This window comes from Pelophylax lessonae (assembly GCF_965119305.1).
Source record: "Pelophylax lessonae genome assembly, chromosome: 4".
In the NCBI taxonomy this organism is placed as follows: Eukaryota; Metazoa; Chordata; class Amphibia; order Anura; family Ranidae; genus Pelophylax; species Pelophylax lessonae.
In genome coordinates this window covers 475,594,697-475,616,540 of record NC_138771.1, presented here as the reverse complement: position 1 = coordinate 475,616,540, position 21,844 = coordinate 475,594,697, and the positions used below count along the sequence as shown (strand labels likewise).

Sequence of the window (21,844 nt, the reverse complement as noted above, 5' to 3'; positions counted from 1 at the left end):
AATTTTTTTGAGAGCAGTGTGTGTATAAATATATATACATACACACAGTATATTTACTTACCCATAAAGCAGTGGGATAAGGGAGTCAAGATAATGTGTCTCCTTGTATTTGAATCACAATGTGTCTCAAGCACATTTCCTAAGTCTACTGGTCCCTCCCCGAGGGAGGCCTGTCCTTCCACTCTCGCTGTGACAATGCCTGTTATGCTGAAAACTCCCACAACTGTCTACACCAGGGACTCACAGGAGCTCCACTGTAGCTGCAGGTAACGAACACACATTCCTTCAGTGATTTCACAGGGAAGACGGTTTGTAAACCCAGGCAGCACAACTCTGACATGTGGATATACGAAAAGTTTCCTTCGCTAGCTCTCAGCTTCCAAGGAGGAATGGACATCTGGAGACTCTAAGTTCTTCTTTTGTAGTTTCACTTTGTCAAAGTAAGTAGAAAAAGTTTCACAAGTTGTGGAAATGATGACTGTGGCTATGACATTCAGAGATTGGTTCGCTGTGATAGCCTCAGCACTAGCAGATCACTTTGTGGCTGAAAGCAAACAGATGTTTAAGAAACACGCTTGTTATAATTGTGGCCTGCAAGTTACCTTGAAAAAAATTGAAACATTATAGAATTCATATGTGTTTTATTCCTAAACAGACTTCTGAAAGTGACTGCATAATTATTTCATGGGTTCTGAGTATATAAAGTTGACTTTATTTTTATAGTTGGCACGGTGGCTTAGTGGTTAGCACTTATGCCTTGCAGCATTAAGATCTTTGGTTTAAATCTTGGTCAGCACACTGCCTGTATGAAGTTTACCTGTTATGCATGGATTTGCTCCTACTGCACAAAAACATGCTGATGGGTCAAGCTCATGTCTTAATTGGCCCTAGTAGGGGTATGCAAATTGGCCATGCACTTGTGTTATCACATTCTGGATGCCAGTTCCAAACTTAGCAATTGGCGAAGGAAGAATTTGCCAAGAAATGTTTATGGAAAAAGGCTTTCAAGTGTATCAGACATGGCACCCAAAGAACTATCCATAGAATTGCTGAGACTACCAAAGGCACCAACCTGACATCAACATGGCACCTCTTGCTGACTCCAGAATTGGAAGCCTTTGTGGGGTCTCAGCTCCATCAACTTCATGTGGCTAATAAAAGAGGAAATCCCACTGTTGGATTTTTTTTTTTTGTAACTTTACATGATAGATAATGGAGAAACTATGGAGAGATCCTGTCCCAGAAAGCAAGGATGTTGAATTGTAAGTCTGTTAACTTGCTACACAAACTGTACACTTGTAGAGCACTTAAAGCAAAAGTTGTACTTGACACTTTTCCAATTTGTAGAAAATTTGCGTGGCAAGTCTCTAACAAGAGCAAAGTTGCGGTGGTGAGTCTACAGCAAGAGCTCTGCAAGTCTAACGCATGAAAATTCAGCCACAGTGACCCCTGTGGTGGGATGACTATTGCACAACACAATTGAACCAGAACTTGCAGCATCCTTACAGAATGTTTGCAAAGAAAGTTGATTTGGATTTATGCAATGCAGACTTGCTGCAAATGTGAAACAAACTTGTGAAGCCTGGCAAGTATAACAATAGCTTAGCAAGTAATTTTCAAACTTGCAGCACAATTGCTTTCAGTGGCGGCTGGTGCTCCATGGGTCGGAGGGGCAGCAGATGGACCTGACCACGGACCACACCAGCTCCAGCCCGCACCACAGACCATATCCCCCCCCCCCCCCTGTCGCCAGCTCACTCACCCTGTGCTGCCCCTGGACTGACATGTGGAGGCTTCCCCCTCAGTCTCCTCCGTGTCCCCATTCGTTGGTCGGGCTTCCCCTGCGTCTCCTCCCTCCTCCTTCGACAAAAGGATGGCTTCTCCTTTCGGCCAATCGGGAAACGGGTCTCAGGACCCGCTTCCTGATTGGCCAGGAGGAGAATCTGTGTGACAATAGTGAATATTCATTCGCTATTGTCACACAACTGGGTGGGCTCATGGCGCAGTGCTCTCCGCCCACCCCCCCCCCGAGCCCACCCTCTGGCTCTAATCACGTGCTTAAAAAAAAAATCCCCCATTGGAATCCATGCATCCGTCGCCCTGCATGTAGATTAGGGGGCTGGACGCATGGATGGGGGGGCGGTGCCCCTGCGCCCCTAATGGACGGGCCGGCACTGATTGCTTGCTATCTGAGTATGGCATGTTGGGGAGATTCAGTACACTAACAAATTCAAATAAATGTAATGTAACTTAGGCGTCATTCACATTTGAGCTTCAAAAACCAAAAACCGTGTGTCTGGCATTCAGAGTGTGGTTTGAGCGTGATGGAGAGGTGCCCTAGGAGGATATCTACCATTGCACTGGATGTACAATGGCACTAAACTGTTTCATGCAGGTGTTTCGAAGGAAGCTGTCAAAATGCAACATGAACAAGTGGGTAGATTAGAACTGAAACAACTTAAAGCCTATAAGGCCCCGTTCACACCTGAGCATATTGGAATCGCAGGCAAAATCTCGCCATTCTGCCTGAGATTCCAGAATCGCAGCAAAATGCACAAAGTGTTTGCGATGCCAATATTTCTTAATGCCATTCCAACATGCATTGCCAAATGCACCTTGCTCAGTTTTAAAATTTGGTACATAAGCTTCTTCGCCTAATTTTTGCAGCGGAGGGAGGCCCATTTAAAATGAATGGTGCTGCTTCAAAAACGAGACACAGAAACGCGACGCTGTCACTCAGATGTGAATGGGTTGTGAAGGCTCTTTTATTTTTAGGAAACTACGTCACACACTTTTGTTGTTCTATGTTATTGGTCATTTTAGGCTAAAAGTGGCTTACCAAAATCTGCCTGCTATGTAATTTAATGAGATTACTGGACAGGAAGATGTGTGCAAGAGAATACCTCAGTTCTTGAATTTTATCTTATTTATCTTTAATTCTCTAAAGTCCCTTACATAAAGACTATGAGATCAGTATGACTGGCAACAGACATTAGGGAGCGGCTGAACAGAATGCTTTTGATAGTATCTAAGCTAGAAAAAAAATAGTGTTTAAAATTAAACACTTGCCTACTGGGCACTTAAACCCCCTTCCTTCCCAGGCCAATTTTCAGCTTTCAGTGCTGTCGCACTTTGAATGACAATTGCACGGTCATGCAACATTGTACCCAAATTAAATTTTTGTCATTTTTTTTTTAAACACAAATAGAGCTTTCTTTTGGGGGTATTTAATCACTAATTGGGTTTTTCTTTTTTGCTAAACAAACAAAAAAAACCCGAAAACAATTTTCATAGTTTGTGATAAAATTTTGAAAAGAGGTAATTTTTCTCCTTCGTTGATGTGTGCTGATGAGGTGGCACTGATAGGTTGCACTGATGGGCACTGATAGGTTGCACTGATAGGCACTAATAAGGCACCACTGATGGGCACTGATAAGGTGGAACTGGCAGGCACTGTTTGGGTGGCACCGATGGGCACTGATGGGCTGCACTGAAGGGCACTGATAGGTGGCACTGAAAGGCACTGATGGGCACTGATAAGCACTGGTAGGTGACACTGATAGGCAGCACTGATGATGAGGAGGCACTGATTGGCAGCACTGATTGGCACTGATAGGTGGCACTGGTGGGCATTGATAGCTGGCACTGGTGGTCAATGGTGGGTGGCATTGGTGGGCACTGATAGGCCACACTGATTTGCACTGGTAGGTGGCACTGGTGGGCACTGGTTAGTGGCACTGGTGGGCAAATATGAGGCGGCAGTGGCTCTCTCTGTTCGGGACCGATGTCTCTCTTACAGAAGCCGGTGATTGTCAGCGTGAGGACAAAAAAAAAACCTGATTATCACCTCTGTTCACATTACGTGATCAGCTGTCATTGGCTGACAGCTGATCACGTGGTAAGGGGCCGGGATCGGCAATTTAGCCTGCACTGTTGTCGTCTTTCGGCTATAGCATGTGCAGGAAGAGGTTAAATATTAAAAAATAAAATAAACTCTAAAAAACTTTACGAGCCCAATAATATTTAAGCAATCCATTGTGACGCGTGGTATGGCGTGCAATAATGTACATTACGTTCAAATTGACCATTCATTATGAATGGGCTGCCAACACATCACAGCCAGTGAAAAAAATGTGCATGACCATTTTTTTTTAAACACAGCATATCAAAACATTCAGTATATATGTTGTGGTGCATCAGGCTTTACTGTACAATGTATTGAGGTGTCATTCACAATGAATAGAGCAGACGTGTTGTCATAGGTTGTAGGAAGCGTGTTAGTGGAGATGTTTTAGGTTGCCACAATGCACAAGTGTGAATAGTTCTCTAATGCCTTCTTCCTTCCACGAATATGCATGTATGAACACAAACTTGCACGTACGGCATTTACACATATGTAATTTGGACATGCACAATACATATTTGGTATCCCCAAGCACACCAGAGAAAGAGAAATAATTCTAGGGCTGTCAATAACTGTCAACTCTAAACCAGTGGTCTCCAAACTGGGGCCTGTGGGTCAGATGTGGCCCTTAGCTTGCTTTTATCTGGCTCTTGGGGCACCATTCCATCCACTGACACCAGTGATGGGGCACCATTCCTCCCGCAGACACCAATGATAGGGCACCATTCTTCAAACAGACACCAATGATGGGGCATTATTTCTTCCACAGTGATAATGGGGCACTATTCTTCCAGCAGATACCAGCAATCGGGCATTACTTCTCCCACTGATACCAAAAGTAGGGCACTATTCCTTCCACTAAAGAAAATGATGGGGCATTGGTTACTCCCACTGAGAACCAAGCCTAAGGCATTGTTTACTCCCACTGGCCACAGTCCGGCCCCCTCTAAAACCTAAAGGACAGTAAACTGGCCCTTTTGTTTAGAAAGTTTGGAGACTGCTGCTTTAAGCAGATGAACTGTAAAGGTTCTTAACCACTTGCCAAGCAGCTGCCACCTTTATACGGCGGCAGGTTGGCAGGTTCGCATGAACCTGTTTGGCGGTTCGCGAGAGTGATCCTGTGGGCGCACGTGCGCGTGCCCACTTGCCAGCGGGAAAGCCGATGCACGGGGCCCGGCAGCTGGGATTGCCCTCAGGCACCCACGATTGCTTCCCGTGAAGAGAGAACAGCGGTCTGCTGTTGTAAACACATCAGACTGTTGCTCTCTCAGGAATCAGTACAGAGCTCCTGTGTTCCTCCTATTTATGATCACAGGTCTCTGTATTGATTTCACAAGCCCAGCCCCCACAGTTAGAAAACACCTCCTAGGCTCACATTTAACCCTTTGCCCGCCCCTGGGTTAACCCCCTCCCTGCCAGTGTCACTATTACAGTAACAATGCATGTTTTTAGCACTGATACTGTAGTAATGTCACTGGTCCCCCCAAAAGTGTCAAAAATGTCAGTTAGGGGTCCGATCTGTCCGCCGCAATGTCGTAGTTTCGCTAAAAATCGCTGATCGTCGCCATTACTAGTAAAAATAAATAAATAAAAATGACACAAATCTTTCCCCTAGTTTGTAGACACGATAACTTTTGCGCAAACCAATCAATTTACACTTATTGGGATTTCTTTACCAAAAATATGTAGCAGAATACAAATTGGCCTAAAATGATAAAATCTGATTTTTACATATTTTTTTGGGGAATGTTATATTGCAGAAAGTGAAAAATATTGCTTTTTTTTCCAGAATTGTCGCCCTTTTTTGTTTATAGAGCAAAAAATATAAATCGCACAGGTGATCAAATACCACCAGAAGAAAGCTCTATTTGTGGGAAAGAATGGACATCAATTTTTAAATTGTTAAAGTAGTTACTTGTTAAAATAACGCAGTGCCGAATTGCAAAAAATGGCCTGGTCATTAAGGGGGAAAATCTTCCTGTCCAGAAGTGGTTAAAGGAGATGTACAGCCAAAGCTCGTTTGGTTATACATCCTCTATGGATCACAGGATTGTAGTTCATTCTGCACACCTGTGACCCGTTTTCAGCAGAGTGGGCAGAAGTCCACTTTCTGCTGACATCACAGATGTCGGTCCAGGCACTGCGTCATCACGACCATTAAGTCAAGATCCGCCAGGTGCCTGGACCAACAGCCGTTTCAGCCTCTCAGTGAGCCACTGAGAGCCTGAGCCGACCGCTCCCCATCCCTCCACAGCCCAGCGCTCCAATGAGTGAGGAGGGGGAGAGCAGAGAGCTGTGACTGACAGTCAGCAGCTCTTTGCTCATGGAGCTATCGTAACCGAGCGATCGGTGGTGTTCAATCGCTCAGTTCTCAGTGTAATGCTGGCCATACACCTGCCAAAAAATCGTTCCAAAATCTGTCATTTGGTCCGATCGTCCGTTTTTCGTCCAGTTAATGGGCAAAAATAGAAAATCGTTTTCAACTTTTCAGAGCCGAAAAATCGAAGGAACAGTTTTGAAAATCTGCCGGCCGAACGATAAATGAACGATAAATTGAAAGGTTAATGTGTTTCTCGGCCGACCTGTTTGCACTAGGTATATATGACAAACTAAATTCACTTATGTTCATTGAACGATTTATCGTTCGAAATTCGGTCAATACATGATGGCACAATCGTCTGCTCTCACGGCTGAGTTTTCGATTTTCGAAAATGAGTTTGCCCGATATTTCGGCTAGTGTATAGCCAGCATCAGAGGCGCCCGGGGACCGATGCTGCATCCACTAGGTAAGTATGAATGGGGAAAAAAAAAAAAAAACCCATACTTCTCTTTTAAAGCAACAGTTATGAGTACGATAGTTTGTCGCCTTTACGCAGTTTGAGAATTGACATATTTTGTATCTGTTTACTGGACACAGTCTCATATTTTATATTTTGCAGAAAATTTAGTAATGTTATTGTGTTTGTGTGCACTAACATTCATTTGAATATATCTTTGGCTAAAAATATAGATCTGATAAACAGGTGTTAAAATATTTTGCAACATAAAAAAATTGTAGCTACCCTCACTTTATTCAGTAGGTCCTCTCCTTTCAGAAAATATACACTCACTGGCCACTTTATTAGGTACACCTGATCAAGTGCTTGGCAACACAAATTGCTAATCAGCCAATCACATGGCAGCAATTCAATGCATTTAGGCATGTAGACGCGGTAAAGATGACTTGCTGAAGTTTAAATCATGCATCAGAATGGGGAACACCTGGGATGTATTTCAGTTATCTTGAAAATCTGGCCTGTTAGTGGGCCCTGTAGGCCAGGGTTGAGGACCACTACAATAGAGCACCTTTAATGCTAAACCCTAGGCAGATATAAAATATGCAAATGAATGCAGCTCTGTATACATGAATACATCATTCAGGGCTTAACACAGGGCAAAAGGAGCAGCTGCCCCGGGTCCAGTCATTGTTGTGGGGCCCAAAGCAGCTGCCCCTTGAGCCCACACTGCCCGCAAATAGTTGACAAGTGGATTCAAGAGGGCCCAAGAAAAAGTTTTCCTAGGGTCCAATCAATATTAAAGACGGCCTTGACATCATTAAGGGCTCTTTCACACGGGCGGTCCGATCAGATCCGCCTGTCAGTTTTTTAGGCGGATCTGATCGGATCCTCCATGCAGCTCTATGGGGCAGCGGGTGTCAGCGGAGGTCACCTCCGCTGACACCCGCTGCCATCCGCATCCGATCCTGTGCTGAAATCTGGACGGATGGAAAACCTATTTTTCCATCCGTTCAGTAATCGGAGCGGATCTGATGAGAGCGGACAAGCGGTCCGTTCTCATCCGATCCCCCATAGAGGGCAGCGGGTGCTGAGACACCTCCCTCTCCGCTCTGCAAGCGGAGACGGAGCTGTCATCCGCCCGGCTCAGCGGGGATCGCGGATCGATCCCCGCTGAGCAACACGGATCCGCCTGCGGAGGCGGACCGTGTGAAAGAAGCCTTACTGTATTTTTTCAATGCAAGCGCTTTAAGTATTTGAATTTACGCGCTGAGGCTGGGAAAAGGAGAAGCAGAAAAAGGATCAGTTAATGTTCTGATGAGATAGAAGGAAAAAACAGGGTGACAGAGAGATAACCCATCACTGTTCTACTTTTCCTTTTACTGAACTGTCACAGGTTGGCGTGGGTCCAGGATGACCTGCGTTCAGAGGAAGTGTCCTGAATGATGCTGGCCCCCAGACTGAGGATATCTAGTGGCAGAAAAAAAGTTTTACAGGTAATATTTGTGGATAGAAGGTGAATATTACAGCATTTGTCATTTTAACTTTTAATGGGCTATTTATTTCTATCTTGTTATTTGGGTTTTTCTTTCAAAGGTGTAGATGCACAAAAATTACAAATAACCACTTCTGGACTGGAAGATTTTCCCCCTTAATGACCAGGCCATTTTTTGCGATTCGGCACTGTTACTTTAACGGACAATTGCGCAGTAGTGCGACACTGTACCCTAAATTAATCGATGCACTTTTTTTCCCTACAAATAGAGCTTTCTTTTGGTGGTATTTTATCACCTGTGCGATTTTTATTTTTTTGGCTATAAACAAAAAACAGCTACAATTCTGAAAAAAAAAACAATATTTTTCACTTTCAGCTATATAACATTGCCAATAAAAAAAAAGTAAAAATCTAATTTTTTCATCATTTTAGGCCAATTTGTATTCTGCTACATATTTTTGGTAAAAAAAAATCCCTGTGTTTCTAAATGAGAGGAAGACAGGATTCATGTGTTCATAACTGTTAGGACAGCGGTCTGCTGTGTTTACATCGGCAGATCGCCATTCTGTCTCCACAGGGAGTGATCGCGGGTGCCCGCCGGCAATTGCGGCTGCCGGCCTTGCTAATCAGCTTCCCCCATGGTGAATGGGTGCATGCACGCGCACCCGCTACTTGTCCTGTGAAGCGACGTACAGGTATGTTGTTTCGCGGGACAGAGCCGATCTGCCGCTGTAAAAATACGGCGGCTGGTCAGCAAGCAGTTAAAGTATACCTGCAGCTTAGACAATAATATTCCAGTAATTTTATTAATTACCTGAACTCTTTACTTCTCTGCAGTAAGCAACTGCTGTTGTATGTACTGTATCTCCATATATACAGTGCATTCATAAAGTATTCAGACTCCCTTCACTTTTTGAATTGGTATTTAGCAGCCTGATACTACAGTTGTTTAAATTCATTTTTTCTCATTATTCTACACTCTGTACCCCATGATGACTAAGTGAAAACAGAATTTTAGAAATTTAGAATTTATTGAAATGGAAAAACTGAAATAACATATTTGGAAAAGTATTCAGACCCTTTGTAACAACACTTAAAATTCAGCTCAAGTGCTTCCCATTTCCCTTGATCGTTGCTGAGATGTTTCTACATATTGACTGGAGTCCACCTGTGGTAAATTATATGGATTCGACATGATTTGGAAAGGCACACACCTCTCTATAAAAAGGCCTCCCAGCTGGGAATGCATACTGTATCAGAGCAAAAGCAATGAGGTTTTGCCTGCAGAGCTCAGAGACAGGTTTATTGTGAAGCACAGATCTGGGGAAGGCTACAAAAAATTTCTGCTGCACTGAAGGTTCTCAAGAGCACAGTAGCCTCCATAATTCTCAAATGGAAGAGGTTTGGCACAACCAGGACTGTTCCAAGAGCTGGTCGCCTGGCTAAACTGAGAAATCAGGGGAGAAGGGTCTTAGTAAGGGAGGTGACCCAATGGTCACTCTGACTGAGCTCCAGAGATTCTGTGTAGAGTTGGGACAAAGTTTCAGAAGGACAACCATCACTGCAGCCCTCCGCAGATTTGGGCTTTATTGCAGAGCAGCTAGACGGAAGCCTCTCCTCAGTGCAAGACACAGGAAAACCCACTTGGAGTTTGCAAATAAAGCATCTAAAGGACTATCAGACTGTTAGGAACAAGATTCTCTGGTCTGAGGAAACCAAGATTGAACTGTTTGGTCTCAATTTTCAATGTTATGTCTGGAGGAAACCAGTCATCGTTCATGACCTGCCCAATACCATCCCGACAGTGAAGCATGGTGGTGGCAGGGTGTTTTTCTGCAGCAGGGACTGGAGGACTGGTCAGGGTTGACGGAAAGCTAAATAGAGCAAGGTACTGAGATATCCTCGATAAAAATCTGTTCCACAGCACTCAGGACTTCAGACTGGGCCAAAGGTTCACCTTCCAACATGAAACCAATCCTAAACACACAGCCAAGACAACACAGGAGTGGCTTAGGAACAACTCTGACTATTCTAGAGTGGCCCAACTAGAGCCCTGATGTGAACCCTAATAAACATCTCTGGAAAGACCTGAAAATGCCTGTCCACCGATGCTCCCCATCTAACCTGACTGAGCTTGGAAGGATTTGCAGAGAAGAATGGCAGAAAATCCCCAAATCCAGGTGTGCAAAAACTCGGCAGGTAGGTTTTTCCAAACATCTTGGAGAACTAACCACAGATCTGCGGATGTAAGCTGCTTCAAATCCTTCTGTTAGTCTCCTTCTCCCAGACAGACTTGATGATGTAAAGATCAGGGCTCTTTGGGGGCCAAGCCATCGCTTCCAGCACTTTCTTTACACTGAAGATAGTTTCTAATGACATTGGCTGTATGTTTGGGGTCATTGTCCTGCTACGCAATACAATTGGGGCCAATCACAGACCTCTCTGTTGGTATTGTATGAAGGATAAATATCTGCCTGTATTTCTCAGCATTGAGGACACCATTGATTCTGACCAAATCCCAAAATCCATTTGCAGAAATGCAGCCCCAGACTCGCAGGGAACCTCCACCATGCTTCACTGTTGCCTGCAGACATTCATTATTGTACTGCTCTCCAGCCCTTCACAAACAAACTGCCTCCTGCTACAGCTGAATATTTTCAAATTTTTGACTCGTCAGTCCACAGCATCCGCGACTATATTTCTGCACTCCAGTTCCTATGTTTGCATAATTGAGTCACTTAGCCTTAATTCCATGTCCTATGCACAGAAACATAGGAATGACCTCTGTACAACCACCCTGCCGGATGTTTGCCACTCGATCAGCGCTGCTAGCTAAAGCTGCTGATCAATGTGTTCTGATGGTGAAGTAATTTCCCTATTGTCAGAATACAATAAGGACCCGTTCACACTAGAATGCAGTGCAGGACACCCATGTTCCAGTGCGGTTTCCCACACTGCATTTCAATTGCACTGCCCTTACAATTTGCAGTGGGAGTCAGCGCAAAGTTACCGACACCCCAAACAGAGCTCGCAAACACAGTACAGTACTTTTGTATCATGCGGTCCGGTTTCAGTGTGTTTCAAAAAGTAGTGCATTCACTACATTTGGTGCGGAGCTATTTCAGCCCATTCAAAACTGCACAGCATTCCTGTGCAATTTCAATCCTAGTATGAATAGCCCTAACAAAGCAGAAGGCCTTAACAGTGGCCTCAACACAGCAGAAGGCCTTAACAGTGGCCTCAACACAGCAGAATGCCCTAACAGTGGCCTCAACACAGCAGAATGCCCTAACAGTGGCCTCAACACAGCAGAATGCCCTAACAGTGGCCTCAACACAGCAGAAGGCCCTAACAGTGGCCTCAACACAGCAGAATGCCCTAACAGTGACCTCAACACAGCAGAAGGCCCTAACAGTGGCCTCAACACAGCAGAATGCCCTAACAGTGACCTCAACACAGCAGAAGGCCCTAACAGTGGCCTCAACACAGCAGAAGGCCCTAACAGTGACCTCAACACAGCAGAAGGCCCTAACAGTGGCCTCAACACAGCAGAATGCCCTAACAGTGGCCTCAACACAGCAGAATGCCCTAACAGTGACCTCAACACAGCAGAAGGCCCTAACAGTGGCCTCAACACAGCAGAAGGCCCTAACAGTGACCTCAACACAGCAGAAGGCCCTAACAGTGGCCTCAACACAGCAGAATGCCCTAACAGTGGCCTCAACACAGCAGAAGGCCCTAACAGTGACCTCAACACAGCAGAAGGCCCTAACAGTGGCCTCAACACAGCAGAAGGCCCTAACAGTGGCCTCAACACAGCAGAAGGCCCTAACAGTGACCTCAACACAGCAGAAGGCCCTAACAGTGGCCTCAACACAGCAGAATGCCCTAACAGTGACCTCAACACAGCAGAAGGCCCTAACAGTGGCCTCAACACAGCAGGAGGATTCCCCCATCCACCTTAAATGTGTGGATGGGGGAAATCAAGTTTTTCTTAACTAGTTGGTTGAAGGGAAAAGAATGACTCATCTGATTGCTTAATGCAACCACATCCAAGGAATATAAGCTGCAATATATTACATTTTTGGTTTTGGTTTTAATACCACTTTAAAGTGTGTCTAAGTTTACCTATCAAAGCATCAAAGGAACTCTCATACCATGTCATATAATGACATCAAACTTTTTAGGTAAAAAACGTGTAAAAAAAAAAATCACACCAAATATGTAAATATTGTCTATAAGAGCCCATTCACAAGGGCTAAAAAGTAAAAATATATGTGAAACAACTCACCCACAATTCACTTGCTCCACCAGTGTCCCCACAATCACAATTCGTAGTGCTTCCACCACCAGGTGACACCAAGTATTAAAGCCTCTTGCCAGATTCTGTAGACCATGGGTGTCCAACCTTTTGGCTACTCTAGGCCACATTGAGTGTAGAGAAATTTTCTCGGGCCACATATAAAATATATACTATAGTTAAGGTACAGTATATAAGTAATAAAACGCTGCCGCACCCTTCCCGCGCACCCCTGCACTAATTTAACACAACTAGAGGATGATGAAATGGAATCAGTATACAGAGGTTTACTTCTTCTGAGAGATATTAAAGGAATACTCTAACCACCATGACCACTTCAGTGATTTGAAGTGGTCATGGTGGTAGGAGTCAGAAACACTGCACATGCTGGCATATTTACAGTTATGTGCTGGGGGATAGTTGCACCCCTAGCACATATGACTTAGGCAGCCAGAAAATGTCATGTCCTTATACATGTATGAACAAGGACATGACATATTATGACAAAACACAACTAGTTTTTAAGGAAACATATTGCAACAATTTACACAATCTAATGCACATACCTTTTCTACTTATTTTGCAGACTGCTGGCGGTTAATGCTAGTCATGGGGGTAATGCTGGTCATGACGTTGAGTACTGCTGGAGGAAGCAGCGGCTGCAGTAGAGAGAAGAACCGCTGCTTCCTGTATGGCTCCTATCACAGGCGGAGTGCATTTTATATCACTCCGCCTGTGACAGAGCCGGAACTATACAGGAAGCAGCGGCTCTGTCACTGACTGCAGACATCCTAAGTCTCCTGCAGCAGCCAGGAGATCGCACTTGCAGCCTAGTGCGTGCCCATCCAATGCAGCCTAAGCAGTGCCCATTCAATGCAGCTTCACCAGTGCATGCCCATCCAATGCACCCTGATCAGTGCCCATCCAATGCAGCCTCACCAGTGCATGCCCATCCAATGCAGCCTGATCAATGCCCATCCAATGCAGCCTCACCAGTGCATCCCCATCCAATGCTGCCTCACCAGTACCCATCCAATGCAGCCTCACCAGTGCGCGCTTATCCAATGCAGCCTCACTAGTGCATGCCCATCCAATGCACCCTGATCAGTGCCCATCCAATGCAGCCTCACCAGTGCATGCCCATCCAATGCAGCCTGATCAATGCCCATCCAATGCAGCCTCACCAGTGCATCCCCATCCAATGCAGCCTCACCAGTACCCATCCAATGCAGCCTCACCAGTGCGCGCTTATCCAATGCAGCCTCACTAGTGCATGCCCATCCAATGCAGCTTCACCGGTGCGTGCCCATCCAATGTAGACTGATCAGTGCCCATCCAATGCAGCCTCACCAGTGCATGCCAATCCAATGCAGCCTGATCAGTGCCCATCCAATGCAGCCTCATCAGTGCATGCCCATCCAATGCAACCTCACCAGTGCATGCCCATCCAATGCAGCTTGATCATTGCCCATCCAATGCAGCCTCACCAGTGCGTGCCTATCCAATGCAGCCTCATTAGTGCGTGCCCGTCCAATGCAGCCTGATCAGTGCCCATCCAATGCAGCCTCTCAAGTGCATGCCCATCCAATGCAGGCTGATCAGTGCCCATCCAATGCAGTCTCACCAGTGCATGCCTATCCTATGCAGGCTGATCAGTGCCCATCCAATGCAGTCTCACCAGTGCATGCCCATTCAATGCAGCCTGATCAGTGTCCATCCAATGTAGCCTCACCAGTGCATGCCCATCCAATGCAGCCTGATCAGTGCCCATCCAATGCAGCCCTTACCAGTGTGTGCCCATCCAATGCAGTCTGCAATGAAGGGAGAGGAGAGCTGCTGGATTACACAGAGCGGGGATCTCCCGCTTACCCAGCGACCGCTGTGATACAAAGTCCTGCCTCTTTGACCGGCTCCCTTGATAGACGTCACCAATGTGCTGTCTATCATAGGAGCCGGTCCAGGAGGCAGGGCTTCGTATGACAGCAGCTGCCGGGTAAGCAGGAGATCCCCGCTCTGTTTGTAATCTGGCGGCGCTCCCCCCCCCCCCTTCCGAGGCAGCCTCTGCCTACAGTTAGTTGGAAGCCGCTGTGGCCGTGCCCCCGACTCGACTTCCTTCGTCCCCAGCAAAGAAAAAAATATTGTCAGGTGGCAGTGGATCACATTGCCTGCGGTTCCGGGCCGCAGGTTGGACATGCCTGCTGTAGACCATCATATAGTGTGGTCAAATGCACGTGTTACATCTCTTTACGAAGGGAAACTCCAGAGTGCCATACGTGATCCAGTCAGGCTTGGTTCATCAGCAGGATGAGCAAGGATGAGTACTGGTGGAGCAAGGAAATCGTGGACGATTTGTTTCCTTTGGAATTTCTTGTTTCACATATATTTTTCCTTTTTAGCCCTTGTGAATTGGCTTTTATGGACACTAGTTATATATTTAGTGTGATTTTTTTTTTTTTTTTTTTTATACATGTTTTTTCACCCCAAAAGTTTGATGTCTTTATCTTGATTTATTTTTGTGTTTTCACAATATTGAGTTCAGCTTTTTAGTGCTGCTTCATATATTTATCACAATTCTTGCATCTAGTGTCACAGATTGCTTAACCACTTGCCAACCAACCACTGCAGATCTATGGCGGCAGGTCGGCAGGTTCACGGGCAACCGCGATCGCTCCCCGTGGAGAGAGAACAGCGGTCTGCTGTTGTAAACACAGCAGGCCATGGTTCTCTTAGCAATCATCACAGGGCTTCTGTGCTCCTCCTATTAGGAACACAGATCCCTGTGTTGATTCCATAAGCTCACCCCCACCCCACAGTTAGAAAACACCCCCTATGCATAGATTTAACCCTTTGATCGCCTCTGGGTTAACCCCTTCCCTGCCAGTTTTATTAGTACAGTAATAGGGCATATTTTTAGCACTGGTTATTTTAGTAATGTCACTGGTCCCCCCAAAAGTGTCAAAAATGGCAGTTAGGTGTTTGATCTGTCTGCCGCAATGTCGCAGTCCCGCTAAAAATCGCTGGTCGCTACCATTACTAGTAAAAAATTAATAAATAAATAAAAATGACATACATTTTTTTCCCTAGTTTGTAGACGCGATAACTTTTGCGCAAACCAACAAAGTACGTTTATTGTAATTTTTTTTACCAAAAATATGTAGCAGAATACAAATTATTTTTATTTTTTTTTTTTTTTTATTGGGAATGTTATATTGCAGAAAAATATTGTTTTTTTTTTTTTTTTTCTTTCTTCAAAATTGTGCAAAAGGGGGAAAATCTTCCAAGCCAGAAGTGGTTAAGCGGTTCCTTATTTTTAATTGATATGTTTTAGCGTAGATATCCTATATGATTTTTGGACATGACGTAGGCCGGTACACGCGATAAGAAAATCTGTAGAGAAAATTCGTCCGATGACCAATCTGCCGATTTTCGGATTGTTAGTATGGTGCTTTCAACAGCCAATTCCGACTTTTCGGCTGACAAAATCCTGATGTGCAGGCTATAACATTTTTGTCGTCTGTCAAAACAACGTCCGATTTTCGTCACATTAAGCGGAGTTCCACCCTGGATTTTTTTTTTTTTTTTTTAATGCACAGAGACGAAAGAACACTTACAAAGCAATCCAACACATGACATCACTTCTGAAGTAGAATTCTGTCGTACGGGAAAATTCGTATGAAAATAACCTCTTCACTTTCCACATCAGACTAGCATGCCACAAAAAACGGACGACAGATCGTTCGATAATCTGATCGTGTGTACGGGGCTTTAGTTTAGGGCTCTCTTTGGGCACTTTGAAAGACAAAACAAAGTAGAAGTAGGCAGCACATGTAGCTTCCAAATTTCAGGTACTGCTGTCCTAAGTAACAGGTTTGATTTCACCAGGTTGGGAATTACGCCAGTGTAATTTGACTGCATGGAAACCTTAATCTTTTCTATAAATTCACTCTGTTATAAATATCTATATATCTGTTGACATCTAAAACTTTTATAAAATGTCAGAAACAGCTGAAAAGGTGATGTTAGTGGAATGTGCTGTGCTACATTCTCTTTGTGTGTCAGTTTTGCAGTTTGGGTTTTGGGTTGCATGAACTTTATGTATTAGCTTTCTGCTCTCTGGCTTTCTTGCACTCGCAGGTACACCATCATAGAAACCTGCTTTACCACTTGTTTGCTCACTTCCTTTAAAGAGACTATGCTATGAGAATCAGATCTTCAGAAATGACTCATTAAAGGATCTCAGCAATTTAAGGAAACAGGCTGAACTAAAGAGTGTGCTTGAAAAGATATTAAGCCTGCAATGTAAGTTACTTGAAAGACGAGTTATGCAGGAGTTTGTCACCATGATAAAAGTGCTTAGCTGTGCAACAACGCGCTAATAAGATAAATAATTGTATTCATAATAAAGAATAACTATACGTTTGTTCAGTTATTTTTTGAAGCCAAATTGTGACTTCTTTTTTTAGTGAATTTAGGATGCTGAATAAATTATGGTGAACGCATACCTCCCAATTTTCTGAGATAGTAAAGAGGGACAAATTAAAGCACATGGTTTGTTGTCAAAGGATGTGCACTCCCTTTACGCAGACCATTACGAATTAATGCACAAATAAAGGTTAGCGTATTTTCATCTCTACTTTTTCTTTGTGCTGGCTTTCCAAAATACATTGCCTTGCGAAAGTATTCGGCCCCCTTGAACTTTTCGACCTTTTGCCACATTTCAGGCTTCAAACATAAAGATATAAAACTGTAATTTTTTGTGAAGAATCAACAACAAGTGGGACACAATCATGAAGTGGAACGAAATTTATTGGATATTTCAAACTTTGTTAACAAATAAAAAACTGAAAAATTGGGCGTGCAAAATTATTCAGCCCCTTTACTTTCAGTGCAGCAAACTCTCTCCAGAAGTTCAGTGAGGATCTCTGAATGATTCAATGTTGACCTAAATGACTAATGATGATACATAGAATCCACCTGTGTGTAATCAAGTCTCCGTATAAATGCACCTGCACTGTGATAGTCTCAGAGGTCCATTTAAAGCGCAGAGAGCATCATGAAGAACAAGGAACACACCAGGCAGGTCCGAGATACTGTTGTGGAGAAGTTTAAAGCCGGATTTGGATACAAAAAGATTTCCCAAGCTTTAAACATCCCAAGGAGCACTGTGCAAGTGATAATATTGAAATGGAAGGAGTATCAGACCACTGCAAATCTACGAAGACCTGGCCGTCCCTCTAAACTTTCAGCTCATACAAGGAGAAGACTGATCAGAGATGCAGCCAAGAGGCCCATGATCAGTGGATGTCCCTGAGCATATGTCCCTGAATGAATACAGCTTGCTCAGCATTCAACTGCCACATATTTCAGTCTCTCATAGACTTTGACAGACTGCTGGCAGTGGGGCTGACATGGCACCTATGCCTCCCGGATGCCTGAACACTCTGGAATTTGATGATTGATGGGCTAAACTGATCAGGTGCATGAGGCCTTAGGTTGGATGAGAGGGTTAGGACTGTAAGAGCCTCCTTTCCCAGTTGATGTCTATTACGAGAAAACGTGTTGGGTGGAGCCACATCTGTGACATCATCACGCACGAGCCAACTGGCAAGCTCTGTGGCTATGCCTGTTTGTTTGTAGTTTGCTGGCTTTTGATCCTCTAACTGTAAGTGCAATATATGTTTTTAATAAAATGGGATTTTAACATACTACACCATGAAGTGCTTTCCTCTTCCTATTTATGCCTAGGAACTATCAAGGACCAAATACAACATATGTTTGATTGAACAGCGGGGGAAACCCTTAATTGGTAAAACAGCTGAAGCTAAATGTGGATGATACCTTTATCCCCCCCCCCCCCCTCTACAAACACAGGAAAAATGTGGAGATAAAAAGGCGATTAAGATCTCCATTATTTGAGATACAAAGTTTCTGGTAAGAGGCGTGAGTTGATGTGGGGGTGGCCTGTCTTTGAGCACCCTGTCACTTTTTGTCTGCTGATTTTGCGCACTGAATCACTGGGATATCTATTATCTAATTGGACTGTCATTAGCGGATTCCATGCATGTGAATCACCTTGATGGACTTTTATATAAATAACATTGATATTTTATTTTATCTTATTAGGTGAAAAGTATAGATCACAGGGCCCTCAGTAGTCACCAGTACAGATGTCTGTGTCCTTCAACCTCCCTCCCTTCCTCAGAGCCACACAGGGCCCCTTAGTTCATTGCCCCCCAAAGAGTCTCCCATTTCAGCCTCCCAGCTCCTCTCCCCTCTTTAATGCTATGGACATAGATGCAAGAGCAGCCCTCCTTGATCTGACACCACTGATGCAGAAGAATTTTTTTTTTCTTATTGACTTTGAAGCAGCAGCATTTTTTCTCCCACTGATACTGACGGAGCTGCAATGTTCTTCCCGTTGGCACCATATTTTTCACTACACATGAAGAGAAATATATGACCAGCCAGAGAGTTTGCAGCGGCTGCTGTGTGGTTCCTATTGGCCACAAAATATGGATCATGTAAGAGCATGCACAGGTGAGAATAAGACTTTGGGGAGGAAGTGGTCCAGTTTTGGGGTAACCTAGGAGAACTCTGTTAAAATAGATAGTTTTTCTTTAACCACTTAAGCCCCAGCCCTATTTCGGACACTTTTTGTTTACAAGTTAAAATCAGTATTGTTTCCTAGAAAACTACTTAGAACCCCCAAACATTATATATATTTTTTTAGCGAAGACTCTGGAGAATGAAATGGCGGTCATTGCAATATTTTTTGTCATGAGGGATTTGCGCAGCGGTCTTTAAAGCGCCATTTTTTTGGAAAAATTTTGAAAAATACATTTCACTGCATTTAAAAAAAAACTAAACAGTAAACTTATTCCATTTTTTAAATATTCTGAAAGATGATGTCATGCCGAGTAAATAGATACCCAAAATGTTCCGGTTTAAAATTGCACACACCCGTGGGATGGTGACAAACTACGGTCAATAGAGATCTCAATAGGCGACGATTTAAAAAATTTTAACGGTTACCAGTTTAGAGTTAGAGTGTAGCTCTTTTTTTAAAATTATTGCTCACTCTCTGGCGATCGCGGCGATACCTCACATGTGTGGTTTGAACAGCGATTTCATTCGCGGCTCGACTTCCATATGCGTTTTCTTTCATGCGCGATCTCACGGCGACGGAGGCGGCTACAATTTTTTTTTTCCTATTTATTTTATTTTTTTTTTTAACATAATCACAGGTTTTAAAAAAAAAAAAAATCTAATCACTTTTATTGCTGTTACAAGCAATGTAAACATCCCTTGTGACAGCAATATGCAGTGACAGATACTCTTTATGGAGGGATCGAGGGTCTAAAAGACCCTAGACGCCTCCACTACACTTCCATGTATTCAAAACTCCGCAAACGGCATTTTTGAATACACTGTTTTTTTAAATTTGCCGCCTTTAGCAGCAGAGTAACCCGGACGTGACATCATGGACGCCGCCTCCGGGTTACGTCATCAGAGACCCGATCGAAGCCGCTTCCGGCTTTGATCGGGACTACATCCAGCCGGCGGACGTGCCGGCTGGGTGCTCAGGTCTCCCGGTGGGACGGGTGACCCGGGCAAAGCCGCGGAAGGCGGTGGGGGGGGGGGAACGTCCCCTCCCGCTCGCCAGGGTAACGACCGAGCGGCTCCCGAGCCGCATCGGTTGTTACCGCTGGAAAGCTGACCGCCGGCTCTAAACAACGGTACAGTGGTGATGCCTCTAGCTAGAGGCATCACCCCGGTATAACACCGCAAAGTTTGCCGACGTAGCCCTACGTCACTTTGCGGTAAGTGGATATTTTATGTTTGTTAAAAAAAATAATAATAATAATAAAAAAAAAAGCTCTCCCCAAAATAATAAAAAAATTTAAAAAAATATCTCTAAATTAGGAACACAAAATATCAGATTTTTCAAACCTAAGCAGATCAGTGAGTGAAGTTAGGAGTTTCCACTTTAGTGAAATTTCCCAGCCAATAAAATTAGTAATTTCACCACAAAATCAATTTCACTAAAATCGGTCTGCTCATTGCTAGTGAGGAGATCGTAACAGACATCAAAATTACATTCCCATGATTCCTTATAAACTTTTGGCATATTGTGCTGTCAGTCAGTAAACAGTAATGGAGGGAGCTCCAAACCTTTCATTTTTCACTACTGCCTGTTCAGCGATGATAGAACGACCTTTTGAAAAATAAAATCATATTCTGTATTATGTCAAATGTGACAGATTCACTTCAAAGGACTTTAAATACCACCCGACTTACATTGAAACTTTTAAACTATACAGACAAATATGAAAAAAGAAAAAAAATGATTCCAGTTATGTAGTTACTTAAAGATCTAAACCCCAGACTTAATGACGTGTAGTTTGCTAAGGCACTGTTTCACGACCAGACTTGCGCAATGTGTTTTGGCAAAACAGCTTCTAGTCTCCAAAAGGGTTCATGTGACAGGGTGACAACACACAAGCACAAGTGGGAGACAGTTGTCACCCCAAACAGAAAGTGCCTAAAAATGACCTTCTTGACAGGATCACTAGGTGTTATTTTAACAAAAAAATGAACATTTATAAAGATCAAAAACTAATTCTGAAATTAAAAAGACATGATAATTCATATATTGCTAGTATTTATGCATAAATCTATCTTTACCATAGCTTCCTATAATCTGGTGAGCAGCAAGACTAAAGAGGGAGGGCCAGTAGTGTAAGCCAATCTGGGGCTTCTGAATTGCACAGTGCTGTCAGCCTAACACCTGGAACCTAAAGCGTAAAATTCCCCTCTGGGTGATCTCTGTACATTACAAGGATTTTACCAAACTTTGTTGCAGATTCCTACCTTTTGTTATTCTGAAGAAATCATTGTTTGTTCCTCTGTTCCTCTGTACTGAGTGGATCAAATGGGAGTGGTTACATAATTATCCGTCAGCTGTGGCAGCTGCTGGGCCTGCATCCCTTTAGACGTGTTCCTATTGGGAGTATTACTTGTATCTTAGGCAGACGTCTGGGAAAATAGGTGAGCCAATCACTAAAGCAGGAAATTATGTTTCTGGGGTGTGGTCAATACACATTCTATGTACAGAACACCTCCAGGTAGCCATATTGCATTGCATATTACAAAAAATTACAACAGCTGCAGATTGCAAAGGAAAGGTAATTTTTAATAAAGTTCAATTACAATATGATTTGTATCGCAATCATTGTATAAAATCAGTAGTCTTATGAATGTATCTAATTTTCTGAATTAAACTAATAAAAATGAAGACTACAAGCTGATTTATAGTATCTCACAAAAGTGAGTACACCCCTCACATTTTTGAAAATATTTGATTCTATCTA

At 43.7% G+C, this 21,844-nt stretch overlaps 1 protein-coding gene across 2 annotated transcripts in view; it reads left to right on the top strand.

Moving 5' to 3' along the window:
- The first annotated feature begins 205 nt into the window (after window positions 1–205).
- CRACR2A (calcium release activated channel regulator 2A) overlaps window positions 206–21,844 on the top strand; it is a 205,657-nt gene continuing 184,018 nt past the window's right edge. For both annotated transcript variants that reach the window (XM_082256108.1, XM_082256107.1), the window contains exon 1: window positions 206–440. The gene's annotated coding sequence lies outside the window, so the exon portion shown is untranslated. The remainder of the gene's footprint in view (window positions 441–21,844) is intronic.